The sequence below is a fragment of the Tamandua tetradactyla genome, chromosome X, assembly GCF_023851605.1.
Source record: "Tamandua tetradactyla isolate mTamTet1 chromosome X, mTamTet1.pri, whole genome shotgun sequence".
NCBI classification, from domain to species: domain Eukaryota; kingdom Metazoa; phylum Chordata; class Mammalia; order Pilosa; family Myrmecophagidae; genus Tamandua; species Tamandua tetradactyla.
In genome coordinates this window covers 58,991,667-59,006,471 of record NC_135353.1, presented here as the reverse complement: position 1 = coordinate 59,006,471, position 14,805 = coordinate 58,991,667, and positions in this window count along the sequence as shown.

Below are 14,805 nucleotides of genomic sequence, written 5' to 3'. Positions count from 1 at the left end.
AGATGTATCATTTTTAGTACATCCCATATATGGTCACACTTAATGGAAATAGGAAGAGGATTTATAGGATGAAAAAAATTGAACTGGGCCTTGAAATATAAGCCTGGCATTGATAATATAGGAAAGGGAGGGATGATTAGCTAAAGGATGAAGGTGAAAAAGAATAGGAGAGCATATTACACTCACTAGATAGTGAGAAAATCATATCCCAGAGAATATAGGCCTGACATCAGCTTCATGTTGCATAGATGATCTGTTTACACCCCAAGGTCTGGCTAAATTTTCATTCCTTTAAACAGATAACAAAGGGAAAGTGTTGCAGGAGTTACAGGAATTCTGGACTATTGGAGGGTACTGGGAGTAACAGGTTCAGAATATGAACACAGGCATACTGCCCTCACCCCCCCCACACACACAAAATGAGCTGATGTTACAAGCATAGGAAGCAAAACTCTTCCTTAGAAGTTCTGATTCAGCTCACATTGTTTGAACACCTATTGTATATATTGTGCTTCCAGTACACTGTCTTGATTAGTTTTTACAGCAATAAGATGGGTCTTTCAGTGGTGGAGCTGAGATTCAAATCCAAGCTTTCTGACATTAAGACCTGACCACTTCCATTTTGTCATACCCCACAGTTAGGTGGGACCAATCTTGGGATCAGGAGGAATACTTAGGGAGTTTCTTCTTTCCTTCCCTTCCTCCCTCTCTAAGAACTTCTGATCCCAAGTCATGCCATACAGAAGAATATGGACATGCTTAGAAATGAAGCATCCACAAACACTTCCAAGATGGTTTAACAATTTTATCCAGACACAAGGGTTCTTCTGGAGAGTTGTCAGGGAACTGGCTATAAAAGGCTGGTGCTTTATCCTTTTGGAGTTCCTTTTAATATCAGAAATATGCAAGTGAAGCTGAATTATGAGGTGTGAGGAAGAACACTACGCAAGTCAGCTTATCTTGTTACCTTGGTGCCACTCAGTACCAGTTACCAAGAACGGGGACTTTAGGAGAAGACAAGTTGTAGATTTGAAGTTGGGAAATGGCCCAGCTTCCTATGACTGAAAGGTACTCAGTGTGGCTGTTTCCTATTTAACTAGAACTGTGCTTGGAGTAGTTAAGCTTCCTAAAGCCAGAGAACCATGGGAAGAAATTCTGCAGCCAAGGAGCAAGAACACTCAAGAAGCCAAATACTTATGCTAGGGATGTCAGGTTGTGAAGGCATCTATTGTGCTTACTCCAATCCTTGGTACAGATTTCTGTGGTCCAGGACTTAAGACTGCTTTGCCTAATGCTGGGAGAGGGTGGCAAGGAATATGGGAGTGAGAGTACCAAGGACTTCGTAATGGAATTGTCAAGAGAAAATGTTTACTTGGAGGCTCTCCTTTGGGCTTACAACAATGAGTTTCTTGCATTCCTTGAGGTAAGCAGTGATATCTGTCTTTCAGTAAGGAATATCCTAGAGGGAGCTGTAGTTTTTGCCTTACAAAATATTATGTGGAGTGTGGGGGACATTGCTCTCTCCCTCATTCTTTTTTTCAGAAACTGAGGACATATTGTCATCTACCAAGTGGTACCTTCTCCAGCTTGACCCTAAACCAATATGGTGCTCCATTCATTTTCAAATGGCTCTTGCAGTTTTACGTCCACTAGGATGTCAGCCCTCTTCCTTTCACAGCACTTTGTTTGAAAAGTCATAATTTTTCCCCACAGATTCATTAGCCTAAAGGATGAGGAACAAACCTTTTGTCAGTCCTTATTGCCCCCTGGATCATGTCTAAGACCTCAGGCCCTAGAGAAGAATGGAACCGCACTGTGTCAGGTGCTTTATGGAATTATTTCACTGATTTTCCCCATTGATCCAATGAGATAGGAACCCTTATTTTACCTATCTTACAGGTGAGGAAATTGAGGTTCAGAGAAGCCAAGACATTTATCCATAGTCATGTAGCTATTAAATAAGAGGACCAGGATTTGTGCTTAAGTACTCCATCTATCATACTTTACTGTAATTATCTATTTGAATACTATAACCCCCCACCAGATAGTTCATTTTTTCCTGCTTTTTAGAGTTTATAATTGTCAGAAACTTCTTTGTGGGATAGATGAGACTTGGGCTGCGCCTGGAAGGATAATAGTGCTTCAAGAACATGCTGGTATTTTAGGATGGGGTATAGGGTAGAGAGATCTGTAGAGTTTAAGCTGTTGAGTTGGGTAGAAATGTAGTGTGTGTTGGATATGAGGTTAAGGGAAGAATGGTGAGGAGGACCGTTGGGGCTGTGCTAGAGAGTTCGTGTTGGCAAATAATGGAGGATCAGACACTGTAGAGTCTAAATTGGGAGAAGTCAAGAGTTTACGTGAGTTCTACAAGTTGGTATGTGTAGGCACAGGAGTCTGCCTAGCCAAATATAGCCGCAGAGACAGTCATGGATTAGTTGACTGGGGCAGGTGGAAAGGCTGCTGCTGTGAGTGGGTAATATAATTGAAACTTCTTTTGAATCAAGCTTAGCCTCTTCAATGGTGCAGTAGTAAGCAAGGACCCCCCCGTGGCAAAATTGTGTGCCTTGGGTCCCCTCACCTCCACTTTTGGCCCCCCGCCTTAAGTTTTTATAGCTCCATCCTGCTATTCTGTATACAGAGCTCTCACCTTCTATTACTGGCAGAATTTAACCCTAGACCACCTTCTCTGGGAAACATCTTTTTCTTTCTCCTTTCCTTCCTCCATCCAAAACATGCCACTCTTTCTCATGTTACTAGCACAAATCTGATATACACATTCACAGTAAATGTTCATGATTGATAATGTCTTAATAACGTTTAAATTTGAAAGGGGGCCTATAATACCTTTGGTAAAAGTAGGCGTTGTCATGGGACTTCAGACTTAGAGAAAGTGGGACAGGCATGGGTTGAAAATGGGGACAGGGGTGGGAATTTGATAAAGGGGCCTTTTGATGACCTCTGCATGGGATAAGGCTGGTTCTTTCTTTTTTTAAAATTTTTTTTATTGTGAAATATAACATATATACAAAAAAGCAATAAATTTCCAAGTACATTTTAAGAAGTAGCTATAAAATAGATTTTAAAGTTTGGTTACAGTTCCATGATTTTTAATTTTTTTCCAGCTGTTCCGAGACTCTGGAGACCAACAGAAATTTCGATATAATGATTCAGCAGTCATATTCATTTGTTAAATCCTATCTTCTCTGTTATACTCCTCCTTCTCTTTATATAACATATATACATAAAAGCAATAATTTCAAAGTACATTGCAACCGTAAGTTGTAGAACAGATTTCAGAGTTTGGAATGTGTTACATTTCCACAATTTTAGGAGTTTACTTCTAACTGCTCTAAGATACTAGATGCAAAAAACAAATATCAGTATAATGATTCAGCACTCATATTCATTTGTTAAACCGTACCTTCTCTGTATAACTTCACCATCACCTTTGATGTTTCTCCCACTCTTTAAGGGTATTTGGGTTATGCCCTTTCTAAATTCTTCATGTTGGAATGGGGTCAGTAATATGGGAAGGGGGATGGAACTAGTTGTTGTTCTGGAGAGGCTGGCCCCTCTGTATTTCAGGACTTATCTGCTCCAGGGACCCTATTTCTTAAATATTTGAAAAGAGGCTTCCTTTCATTCTCCTTACTGCTTCCTGCACATTCTTCCCACCTTGTTTCTGCATTCCAGGATCCTGCCAGGAATAATTGCATTAATTAAACAGCATTTAGATTCAGACAACATGTCCAATTTGGTTTGGGGATAGAAACTCTTCCTGAGTTGTCAAGGACCCCACAGAACTGAAGCTGATCTTATTAGAGCTCATATTCACAACTCCCTCTGACACTGAAATTAACAGATGGGACACTTCAATCCAGGACACAGTTGTCAAAAAACACAGTTTAAATCAGTCACAGACAACTGTTTCATTCCCCACATTTGCCTGGGTGTAACAACTGCAGGAATGACTCTGCTTAAATTACACCCAGTGACACCATAGGGAGAGACATGTCTAGGTTGCATTCATTCTCAGTCCTTTCTGAACTTCTTTTATAGCAAGGGTCAGGGCCCTTTTGAACATGTAGTGTCAAGGTTCTGACCCATATTCTTTTCCCAGACGAGTGCGTGTGGGTTCACATATGCAACCAGTGGCAAAGTGCAGAGGATGGTGAGGTAGGGGGGAGAGGAGGACTAGATTGAGTCTCACAGAAAGAGATGTGCTGGATGGTTCTTAGTCAAACAGGGCAGGACTGGGTGACAACTTACAAAAATAAAGGGTAAAGAGAAGGGTGTGCCTGTGGTCCTTCATTCACTCAGACATTTGTTGATTGACTACACTCTGCCAAACACTGGGAACACAGATATGAATAAGACAGACTCTACCTTCATGAAGCCCACAATTTAGTTTACATTCCCATTAATTCCACTAATCATCTAGCCCAAAACTCACCATCATTTGTTCCACTAGCATTCACTGAGTGCTGTGCACCGCACTGATTGGTGGAGATACAGAAAAAACAATGGATGAGGTTCCTGACTTCCAGATGCTTCCCATGTGGTAGCACAGACAGACAGACACATAGACATGTATATCTCCATTCAGTGTGGTGCGAGACATTTGACTCAGATGAGTCTCTAAGATGCCTTCCATCCTAAGATCTGTGATCTATGGGGATCATACCTTAGAATTGGGGAGGGGGAGTGTCTGGGGGAAGGCAAGGCTTGTTTGTATCTTAAACTTGCCCTGTGTCTTTTAAAATACCAGTCATCTAGGTAAGCGCTAGCTAGACATTTTTGTTTGTTTGTTTTGGGAAAAATGTCTTTCATCATTCTCTCTACATGGGAAAATAAACTCAGGCTAGTGAAATATGGGTGAAATGAAGCAGAGGGGTCTGATGAACAAATTCTGTTCTGCTTTTAGTTCATGGGCTTCAGAGCTTCTTCAACTGACAGTCATCCTGTCAATGTCCCACTACCTTATATTGATAGCTCTCAATCTAGAGCTCTCTAATGATAGTAACTGATGGCCTTAAACTATTTTTCATTATTTAAAATAGTCTAATAGAAATTGTACATTCAGCCAAGTCAAAGCCACAGAGAACTAAGTACAATATCAGGTTTCTTTGCTTTTGACTAAAATTATGTTAGTTTAGTGTGGTTATCTCATGCAGATCAGAAGCTCCGAGTGAGTAAAAATTGGGAAAATGAATTATTCCATAGTAAATGTAGCTTTGCTAGATACAAATCTTTCCAACCATGAGGCCCTCAGGGGAAAAAGTCATCAAAGGGATCCTTGGTGGTGAAAAGTTTGGAAATCACTATTCTCCATGTCTGGATGCCAAGTTTGGCTTCAGATTCAAAGCCTATGACCACAGAATCCTGGGATTATTGGCATCTGACAACCCTGATGTGGTTCCTATTGGAAAAGCAAACATGCTCCCTGCCCAGTTTTCTAAAGTGTTATACATTAACCTGCTTACAAAGCGCCATTCACGAGCAGACAGGTTTTTTTTTTTGGATGGCGGTTTACTGTGTTTTTGTACCTGCAGTGAAAGAACGATTCAGAGGAAGCACAGGCTTGCCTGAAATCTACAAAGCTATGTTATTACCGGACAAGGATAGAGCACCTTATAATTTACAGAGCTGGAACAAGCTGTCCACACCTTTCTCCTTCTGATCAACAACCTTCATCCAGTACCTCCGAATACCTCCATGAACACAAAGAAAATAAGCTAAGAGCATCCATTGGATATAAGCAAAGGAGGGACTACGCAGCGGGGAGACCGGAAGAAGGTTTGGAAGTGGCCGGGTCAGAGAATCATTTCCACTCTTCTGATTGATTGAAAAAGTTTTGGGGAAGAGATTTAAGAGGAGAACTCAGAAAAACTTAAAGGAGGGGAGGGAAAGGGGCTGAGACTTCTGGAGAGAAAAGGAACGCCCAGGAATATTGACCCCAGCCCACAGTTTTAAAGACATGGAATATGTGCTAAAATGGACAAAGAACCCATCAAGAATATACTTATGGGCTGGAGGCCAGATTAGATGATTTGAACAAGTTCTTTGAGCTCAGTGCTGTTTGAGTCCCAGGCCTCTTGATAATGCTCCTCAAGGGCCCCTTCCAAGATTTTGGGGCAGTGTTTTCCTCTTACCCTAGTAGCTCTAGGCTGCTGCTAGAGAGAACAGCCTCCATTCTAATACCATCCAATTTTAACACCCCACAACTTTCCTGCCTGTGCCATCTACCTTTTCAGACCATGACATCTTCTGTCTGGGGTGTAGCAACACAACAGCCTCAAATCTACTGGAAATCTCTTTGCCAACCCAGGCAGAATAAAAGCTAAACTCTGCTGTTAATCATAGCCATAATGGCAGAACTGAGCTTAGAGCCTATTTGATATTTCAAACTTTCTCTGAGAGACAACTTGATCTAGTGGAAAGACCACTGAACTGTTTTTACTTACTGACTGTGCAACCTCTAACAGGTGACTTCTCCTCTCTGAGCTCCAGTTTCCTATCTGTAAACATGAGAAGAGTACCAGCCACCCTGGCAGGGTGTGATGAGAATGAATCAAGGCGGAAGTGTGCAGTGCCTAGCACAGTGCCTGGCACACCACTGAGAGCTCAGCAATTGGTAGTTTCTCCCATTGGGCCCACACTCTTCCACCAGAACAGGGTGCACTCCACTCACAGGCAGCTCATCCCTGAGGTCCCTTATCAGCTTTTCCTCTGATAGCCCTGTGCCCACAGCCCAGGTTCTTTGAGAACCTGCCACTGCCTACCACGAGGACCCCAACATCCCTTCCTGCCTGGAGAACACCTTTCAGTGACACTCAACAATTCCTGGCCTGGAGTTCTTCCTAACTTCTGACTCATCTCCCTCCAGCCAGAAATTAAACCCTTTCCCTCTCACTCTCTCACAAATTTAATCCATTGCCAAGCCCTGTCAATTCCACCTCTAGAAAGTCTCTGCAGTTTGTCACCTCCTCACCTTCACTGTTACTACTTTAGTCCCAGCTGTTATCAGCTCTTGCCCGGATCGTGGCAGCCCCCGAATGCCCTCCTTCTCTCTTGGTCTTGCATCCCTCCAGCCCAGCTTCCACATGGCAACAGCAGGAGTGAGCAGTTAAAAGCAGACGGCTTTAATATACTCATCTCACTGTCCTGCTTTAATAAAGCTCTTTAATGACTCCTTAGTGCTCTTGGGGGGGAAGTTTAACCTCAATGTGGCTTACAGTCTCCACGTATTCTGGCCTCTGCCTGCCTCTCCAAAGTTATCTCTCACCACTTCTCCTTCATCATACTCCACACTTCAGCCATATTGGCCTTCTTTTAGTTTCTCCAATGAATGCTTCTTTTTCTCAAAGTCTTCACACATTTTTCCCCCTCACCTGGAATATCCTTCCTGCCCCTGGCTAAGTTTTATTCACCTTTATATTCCAGCTAAGATGTTTTTTTTCCCTCTGGGATGGGTTCCCTACTGCTCTCAGGCTTAATTGGGTAACCTGAGTGATTTCCCTGCCATCTGCTTCCCTGTAGTCAACACAATGTGTTATAATTACTGTCTACCTTGGCTAGACTTGTAACTCTTTTATGCCAGAGATCATGTCTGTATGACACCTCCCAGAGCCTAGTACAGTGTCTGTCACATAGCATATTGCATGTCCGTCAAACGAATGTATCCTAGTTTACCTTTCCAATGTTGTCTTCATCCACTCAACTCCCTGCACTCCACACTCCTGGCTCCTCCACCCCTGGTGGACATTCTGATCCCCAAACACATCAGACATCGATCATACTCTTTGCTTTTGTTCATATCAGTCTTTCAGGCTGGAATGTCCCTGTCCTTCCCTCCTCCATTCTTCACTGAACAAACTCCAACTCATTTAAGCCTCAGCTCAAGTTTCACCTCCTTAGTGAAGCCCTGGGCTTGAAGGGGACCATTAAAATAGAGTTTATTCCTAGCAAGGTAATTCTTAACTCATCCTTCATCATTAATGCTTTATTATGCTAAATCCAATATCTAGCAGCCTTCCTCACCCCACCCCAACAGTTAGAGTATCCCTCCTCTAGCTCTCCTGGCTCTTTGCAGTACCTCTTACGCAAGGGTTTAGTTGATGTTTTTTAGTTTGTTTGTTTAGTTTAGTTTTTTAATGTATGAGTTAGGGAGACCTCTCATGACCTTGAACCCCATGACTCCTTGTAAGGGGAGCTTGTCTCATTTTTTCAATTAAAACAAGGCATAAATTCTGTCCCCTCTTTACCCTTTGTCTTTTTCCTGCCAGTGTGCCCACTCATTACTGAGACAAGCCGGGGCTACTTCCCTTTCAGAAACATCACTTTTTTTCAATTAGCCTTTGATTGGAAACAGTACCATTGCAGCTGGGCTGTTTTAGTGCCTGCTGTTGATGAGCAGCATAATCACCTTGAAAAAGTATCCGTCCAGGAGTTAGGAGTCCCCAGTGTTAGTGCATCTCTGTTCTTAACCAACTGCTTGTAGGTGAGTAACATCAGTTACTTCCCTTGGCCTCAGTTTCCTCCTCTTCTGAACAATGAGGTATATGAACTTAGTGTTCTGCTGCTCATTTAGGGCCCACGGACCATGAGTACAGAGTATCAGTAGATTGTTGTTAAATTAGAATCTGCATTTTAACAGGATCACCAGTTGATTCTCTCCACAATGAAATTTCGGGAGTGCTGAATACTTCCCAGTTGAAAGCTGTTGCTAAACATAACACCTCCCAGGCCACTGTCCTTGTGTTTCTATAGAAGTGGGACTGGGAAGTTGTACTTTAAACAAGTACCCGAAGTGATTCATAACCCCATCGAAGTTTTGGAAACACTGGGCAAGTGTTTTATAAAGGCCCTTCCAGCTTTCACATTCTGGAATTATATATGCAACTAGTGAGGGATATGCAAGAAGTGGGAATTAGAAATGGAAGGGGAAGTGTCTCCACCATAGTGGTAAGGAGAGTGAGACTACGGGATTCAAACAAATTTACAAGAAAACTTGGGGAAAACCTTTCCCTGAAAGGAATCATATTTTCCAAACCCTCAGTATAGATATGTGGATTGACAATGGGTATTTTACTATTTGTGTACTTACAGAATTTTTTGAGAAAGGTAAAAAAACTAAATCACATTTAGTTATATGTTTAACAAATTCACCTTTATTTAGAAAAGGAAAAAAATAATTACTTAAGACCAGGACTGCCTTGGAAAGTTTAGGATAGAAAGTTGCCAGTTATTCTCCATGTTTGGGTTTGTTTTTCCTATAAATATGCCTGAAGTTCCGTTGCTGTTAGATTTTGGCTACATCTGAGATTTAGACAGGTGGAGAGAATGTGGAAGGGCATTCAGAGGGTATTTTTCTAGGCAGAGAAAGTAGGGGAGACTCTGTCAGCAAAAATGAAGTGAGAAAGAGCATTGCAGAGCCAGGGCTGAAGTCAGCAAGGGGGGATAAGAGAAAGGCTGCTGAGACATCCAGAGCAGAGGATCATGTCTGGGACTAGAGGAAATTCAGGCTATATTTCTCAAGTCAGGGACTCCCTGCTTACATCCCTCCCTACCTTCTCTCTGTCCATTAAATTCTGACATCTATATCATCAGCTCCTTGCCCCAAGCCATCCTCTCCACCACCACTGCTGTGGTCTTAGTTCACGGTCCCCTTATTTCTGCATCTGGACTCTTGCAAAAGCTGTGAAGACCCACTTTTTAAAAATTTTTACTTATGCAATTTTTTTCTCAAGCTTGAAAAATGTTGTCTTTCTCTCAAAAAATGAAATATATAGGAATCTTACTAGAATTAACAGTGCTATAAGACTTTGTTCCTCTGAGCAAGATGCAAATGCTAACCCCAATGCCCCAGATACACTTCTTAACCCCTCACTGACTCCTGGGGAAAAGGTAGTGAAGTCCACAAGAACTGAGGTTTCTCAAGATAGAGAAGGCCTCAGAATATCCTGGAAGGCCTGTTAAATCACAGCTGTCTAGGCCCCACCCCCAGAGTTTCTGATCCAGTGGGTGGGGATGGAGATAAGAATTTTCATTTCTAACAAGTTCCTACATGTTACTGATGCTGCTATTCCAGAGATCACACTTTGAGAATCACTGTTTTGTACAGTTAGCATGGTGAAGTCAGAAACCTAGTCTCATCTTGTATCCGTAGGGCCTTAGCATAGGGCCTGGAGTGTAGAATGCTTTCAGCACCAAATGTTGAATTATAAAGAGGGCAGAGAAAAAGATAGGGATTAAGAAAGAGAGAAAATTGAGTGCTCTTAGAAAGAATTTTCTTCAAATATCAAACTCCTTTTTTCTTGCAACTCATTCCATACTGGTTTCCCATTTCTCCATCCTTTTAGTATAAATCTAGACTGCAAGGATCATTAACATTAAAAAATAAAGAAATTAGATAGATACATAAATAGATAGATATTTGATTGCAGCCCCTCCGAGAACAACTTTTTATTTTGCTTTGTTAGGACATTATAAACAAACACACCTACATTCCACCATGACCAACATTTCATAAAAGAAACAATTTTAGTAATAAAAAGGTAAAAATGTATATGATCTCAAAACAAAAGATAGTCCTCTAAATTGAACACATTTATTTAAATGATAAAGGACACTGTATGTCTTTAGTTTTCACTTTTCTGCCACAGTCTGGTGAAAATTTTATTACATCCACCACCAGTGGCTATGCTAGCATTTAAAAATGAGTGGTCTAATCTACACAAACTATAAGTCCCAGAGTATTGCACTTGTGTTTTCCTCCAAGAAGCCTGTGTACTGGACTTTCCCCTAGCTACCGCTGGGTAATTTTCAGTTCTCAGCGAGGGCCTTGTATTTTCAGCCATTTCCCATGCTATTCTCTCTGCTCAGAATACTCCCTACCCACTTGGAAAACTCCTGCTCTCACATGCTGCCAGTTCTGTGAAGTTTTCCTGACCTTCATCATCATGGTGCATTAATTATTCCAGCATTGGTGTTCCCATAGCATTTGCTCCTTTGCATCAGACTCATTTATTTATGGGTCTGTGTTCACTGGACTGGAGCTCTTGAAAGCCTAGGAGAAAGGCCCAGAAATTGGGGGATACTTGAAACATTGTTAGTTCTCCACAGATATTTTAATGGAAACTATGAAGAGGAATTAGACTTGACTTGATAGGCAATAGATAATCATTACAAGTTCTTGGTAAGAGGAATGACACAATCAAAATGATCTTTTAGAAAGATCTTACTTGCAGTGGAAACCAGGATGAACCAAGTTTGGAGAAAGTGAAGTCACAAGAAATTAGGGATAAGGGTCTGATGGCAGTAGGGATTAAGACTGGCCAGTCCAATTGTATCCAACTTCTCTTTGGATTTAATAACACCAAGAAGTCCCAGCTTTATCAGTTTTGTCTCTACTGAAATGATGGTCATGGGGCTGGTTGATAAAATACTGTATGGGGGAAGAAATCCCAATCATCTCAGTCTTTCGGAATACCTAGGGAGGCTGGCTCCTTTGCTTCCCCAAACACATATGAGGTGGCAACTGTGGGACTGGCTCTCAAAATATTTGTGAGGCTAGCCAAACTCTTCTCCAAGATCTCAGCTTCCTCTTTCTGGGCTTTTCTCCCTCCTTCTCCACAAACTTCTTCCTGAAAATCCAGTACCTTGTGTTCCTTCTCCTGTTAAAACCTGATCTGAGAAAAATATTTAATTATTTGTTTATGCCTGAGGGTAAGATGCTTAGAGAGTGGTTCACCATCACCCTATTGAGGAAAATTAACCACACTGTTAAAAGAATTTCAGGCATCAGGGAGCAGGTAGAGGTATGCTAGGGTAAAGTGGAGTTTTCCTTGGGCCTCTGAAAACACAGTACTAGAAGTGACCACTTATTCTGATGCCACAGACTGACCTTGGCCAAAAAATCTTAAACATAAGTGAGATCATTTGATTCCTGTTCAACTCAGGGAGGGAGATCTTATAAATGTTACAAATGGGCTATGGTGTTAATTATGGTGTTTCCTTCATTCCTTGATCCTCAGATTCCTCATCTATAAATTAAGGGGTTAGACAAACATAATGTCTAAGTTTCCTGCTAGCTTGGACATTTTGCGGCTATAAGATCTTTGGTTGATGGTTAAAAAAAGAGTAAGTCAGCCAGAAATATTGAAATCAAATTTTATTTTTGGAAAATGACATTACACATATCTTGCAAGTGTACACGGAAATGAAAATGCAATGAAGAACATAGCTTGATAGCCAAAATGATTGCAAGAGCAGCTCCTTGGCTGCCAAGTACTGAACACTGTAAATCCACAGCATTCACAGTTCACAACACCTTACTTACATGGGTAACTTCTCTAGACCTTGAAGTCCTCTGACCAAAGAAAGCCCTCATCAAATTGTAGAGGGAGGAAGAGGGATGTTAACAGGCACAGAAGATGAAAGGGATCAGCTCCAGCTGGTTTATATGGGCCTCACCAAATTCCACAATCCAAATGGGAACAGCAAAACCAAAAAGGAGAAAGTCCTCATGGAACACAGTCTAAGAGTGGGCTAGGCATTACCTAGGCAACAGTAATGCATATACACCCACATTCTTGATTTTTTCAGCTGTGTTATTCTAACAGGGCAAGCTAAAATCCCTAAATATCTGTCTTTCTCTATTTTTTTTCTTTTCTTTTCTTTAAATGATTGTTGGTCAAGCAGAGCCTTCTGAGGTCTCCAAATACCTCAAAACTGCTACAGGAATAAAAGATATTATTGTCTATTGATAATGTGTGATATCTGAGAACTACTAAATTATGCAATGTAATAAAATGACCAAAAATACTCCCAATTTGCTACTGATTTTTATGCAAGGGGAGCTGAGTCTTTGATCAAAATACCATACCTTATGAAATGGTCAATAACTGCTGAGAGAGTATTGAGAATGCTCGTTTCCCCTTTCTGGTTTGTTCTTTGCTAACTTTAGTTGGCAAAAATTATTGGCACCCAAATCAGTTATTTACAACTGTAAGACACCTGGGAGCAGGGGGAGGGAGAGAGCAAGGGAGGGAAGAGGGACCACAAGGAAGAATATATTCTTTTCAGAGGTTAAAATGTGTTATTTAAGAAATATGATGTACAATACCATGCATTTACGCTCCAAAGCTAGTCACTAGCAAGCTAACTCCTCTAACACTACAACCACCAATTACAGCTGTTTTGCTACAGTTACTGAGTTCTAACTACAGCTATAGGGCAGAAAGGGTGGGCTGCTTCCTTTTTAAAATTTCTCCCTTTCAAAATGACCATAAAAATGTTTTCTGTACAAGTTTAATGGCACAAAAAGGTGACCAAAAATGTTTTAAAGATCTCACCACACATGAAAAATGCAAAATTCATTCAAAACATGCATTAGTTGTGTACAAGGGATCATTGGCTTCAAGCTGCAATATATTACAGGACCATATATTGGAGACATTTTGGTATAACGTCTTACTTGCACAAAATTTTTTAAGGTAATTTAAAAAGAAAAGTAATTGGAAGGGGCATTCCAAATGGTATTGCCAAGCAGACATTCCCAAGAACTGTATCTGTTTAATAAATTAGTACCTATAAAGTGGCTTCTTTAGGGCCACGACTTACTCTTATATGGACTGCCTGTATAGGATCATGGAAGATTGGTGACAAAATGAAATGTTTAGGTGAATTAATAACAGAAGGAAAAACACATCTCAAACTAATGTTTCTTTTCATAGCACAGACCATTGAATATTGTTTTCATTTAAATCAATCCCATTGACTAAGTTAGTTGAAACAACTTAACAATTGGCAAGCCCAGAACATAAGGTTATTTTGGGGAGTCTAATATGTAATGGTAAAACTATAAACAAATGCTCCCCCCTCCCCCACCCTACCCAACCAAACCAAAGGCAGGAGAACATACCTGTGGTCCCTCATTATATTATATTGCAGCTTTCTTAACTATGAGAAGTTAAACAAAGTCAGTTAATAGTATTTTGCTGACATGAATCCATGAGTGGATTTTTCTGTTCAACTGATTATTTCTCTGAGCATGCTTCAATGCTCCATAAAATAGCAGAATTAAAAGGAACCACAAAGAATTCTGTACAATGCTTAGAAGGTAACGACTCAAAGATACATGAGCTATCAGGAAAATTCTTGGGAGGATCTCTAAGGGAGATTAAATCTGAGAGTGGAGAAGAAGAAAGGCCAGAATTGATTTCCACCAACATACTTCTGACTGGACTGGAATGTGATAGGGCCAGGGCTGGTTGAGTCTGGAAATAACTTCTCATCAGTCCCAAGGCAAAATTAGAGGGCATAAAGAGGCATATGCCTAATACCTAGATGTGTATGTGGGGGGGGGGGGGGGGGGTGGGGGGAGGAAAAAATAAAGAGTTGAGAGAGAGAGAAAGAGAAGAATTGTAGAGGATAAAGATGTTTGTACTGCAAAAAGAGAGAGTGATAACACAGTATAAAACTAATAGCAAATATAGTGAACTAGAGATAGAAAAAGAGATACACAGGAGAGACAGAGAGAGGCAAAAACCCTTCTTCAGATTAATAACCCAGAAATGATAAGTTCCAATACCTTCAAATGTTTGCCTTGGTTGTAAGGCATTTGCTTTGACTTCTGTTTTGCCATTTGACTTCTCTCAAATAGCCTGCCCTACTTATCAGGGGCAGGAAGATGCTTTAATTCCCAATGGGAAGTCTACTTTCCCCTAGCTTCAGGCATCAAAGGTAAGACAAAACTGTTCTCATTCCCAAAGAAGTTCAAGCCTATAAACTAAGAGATGAAAA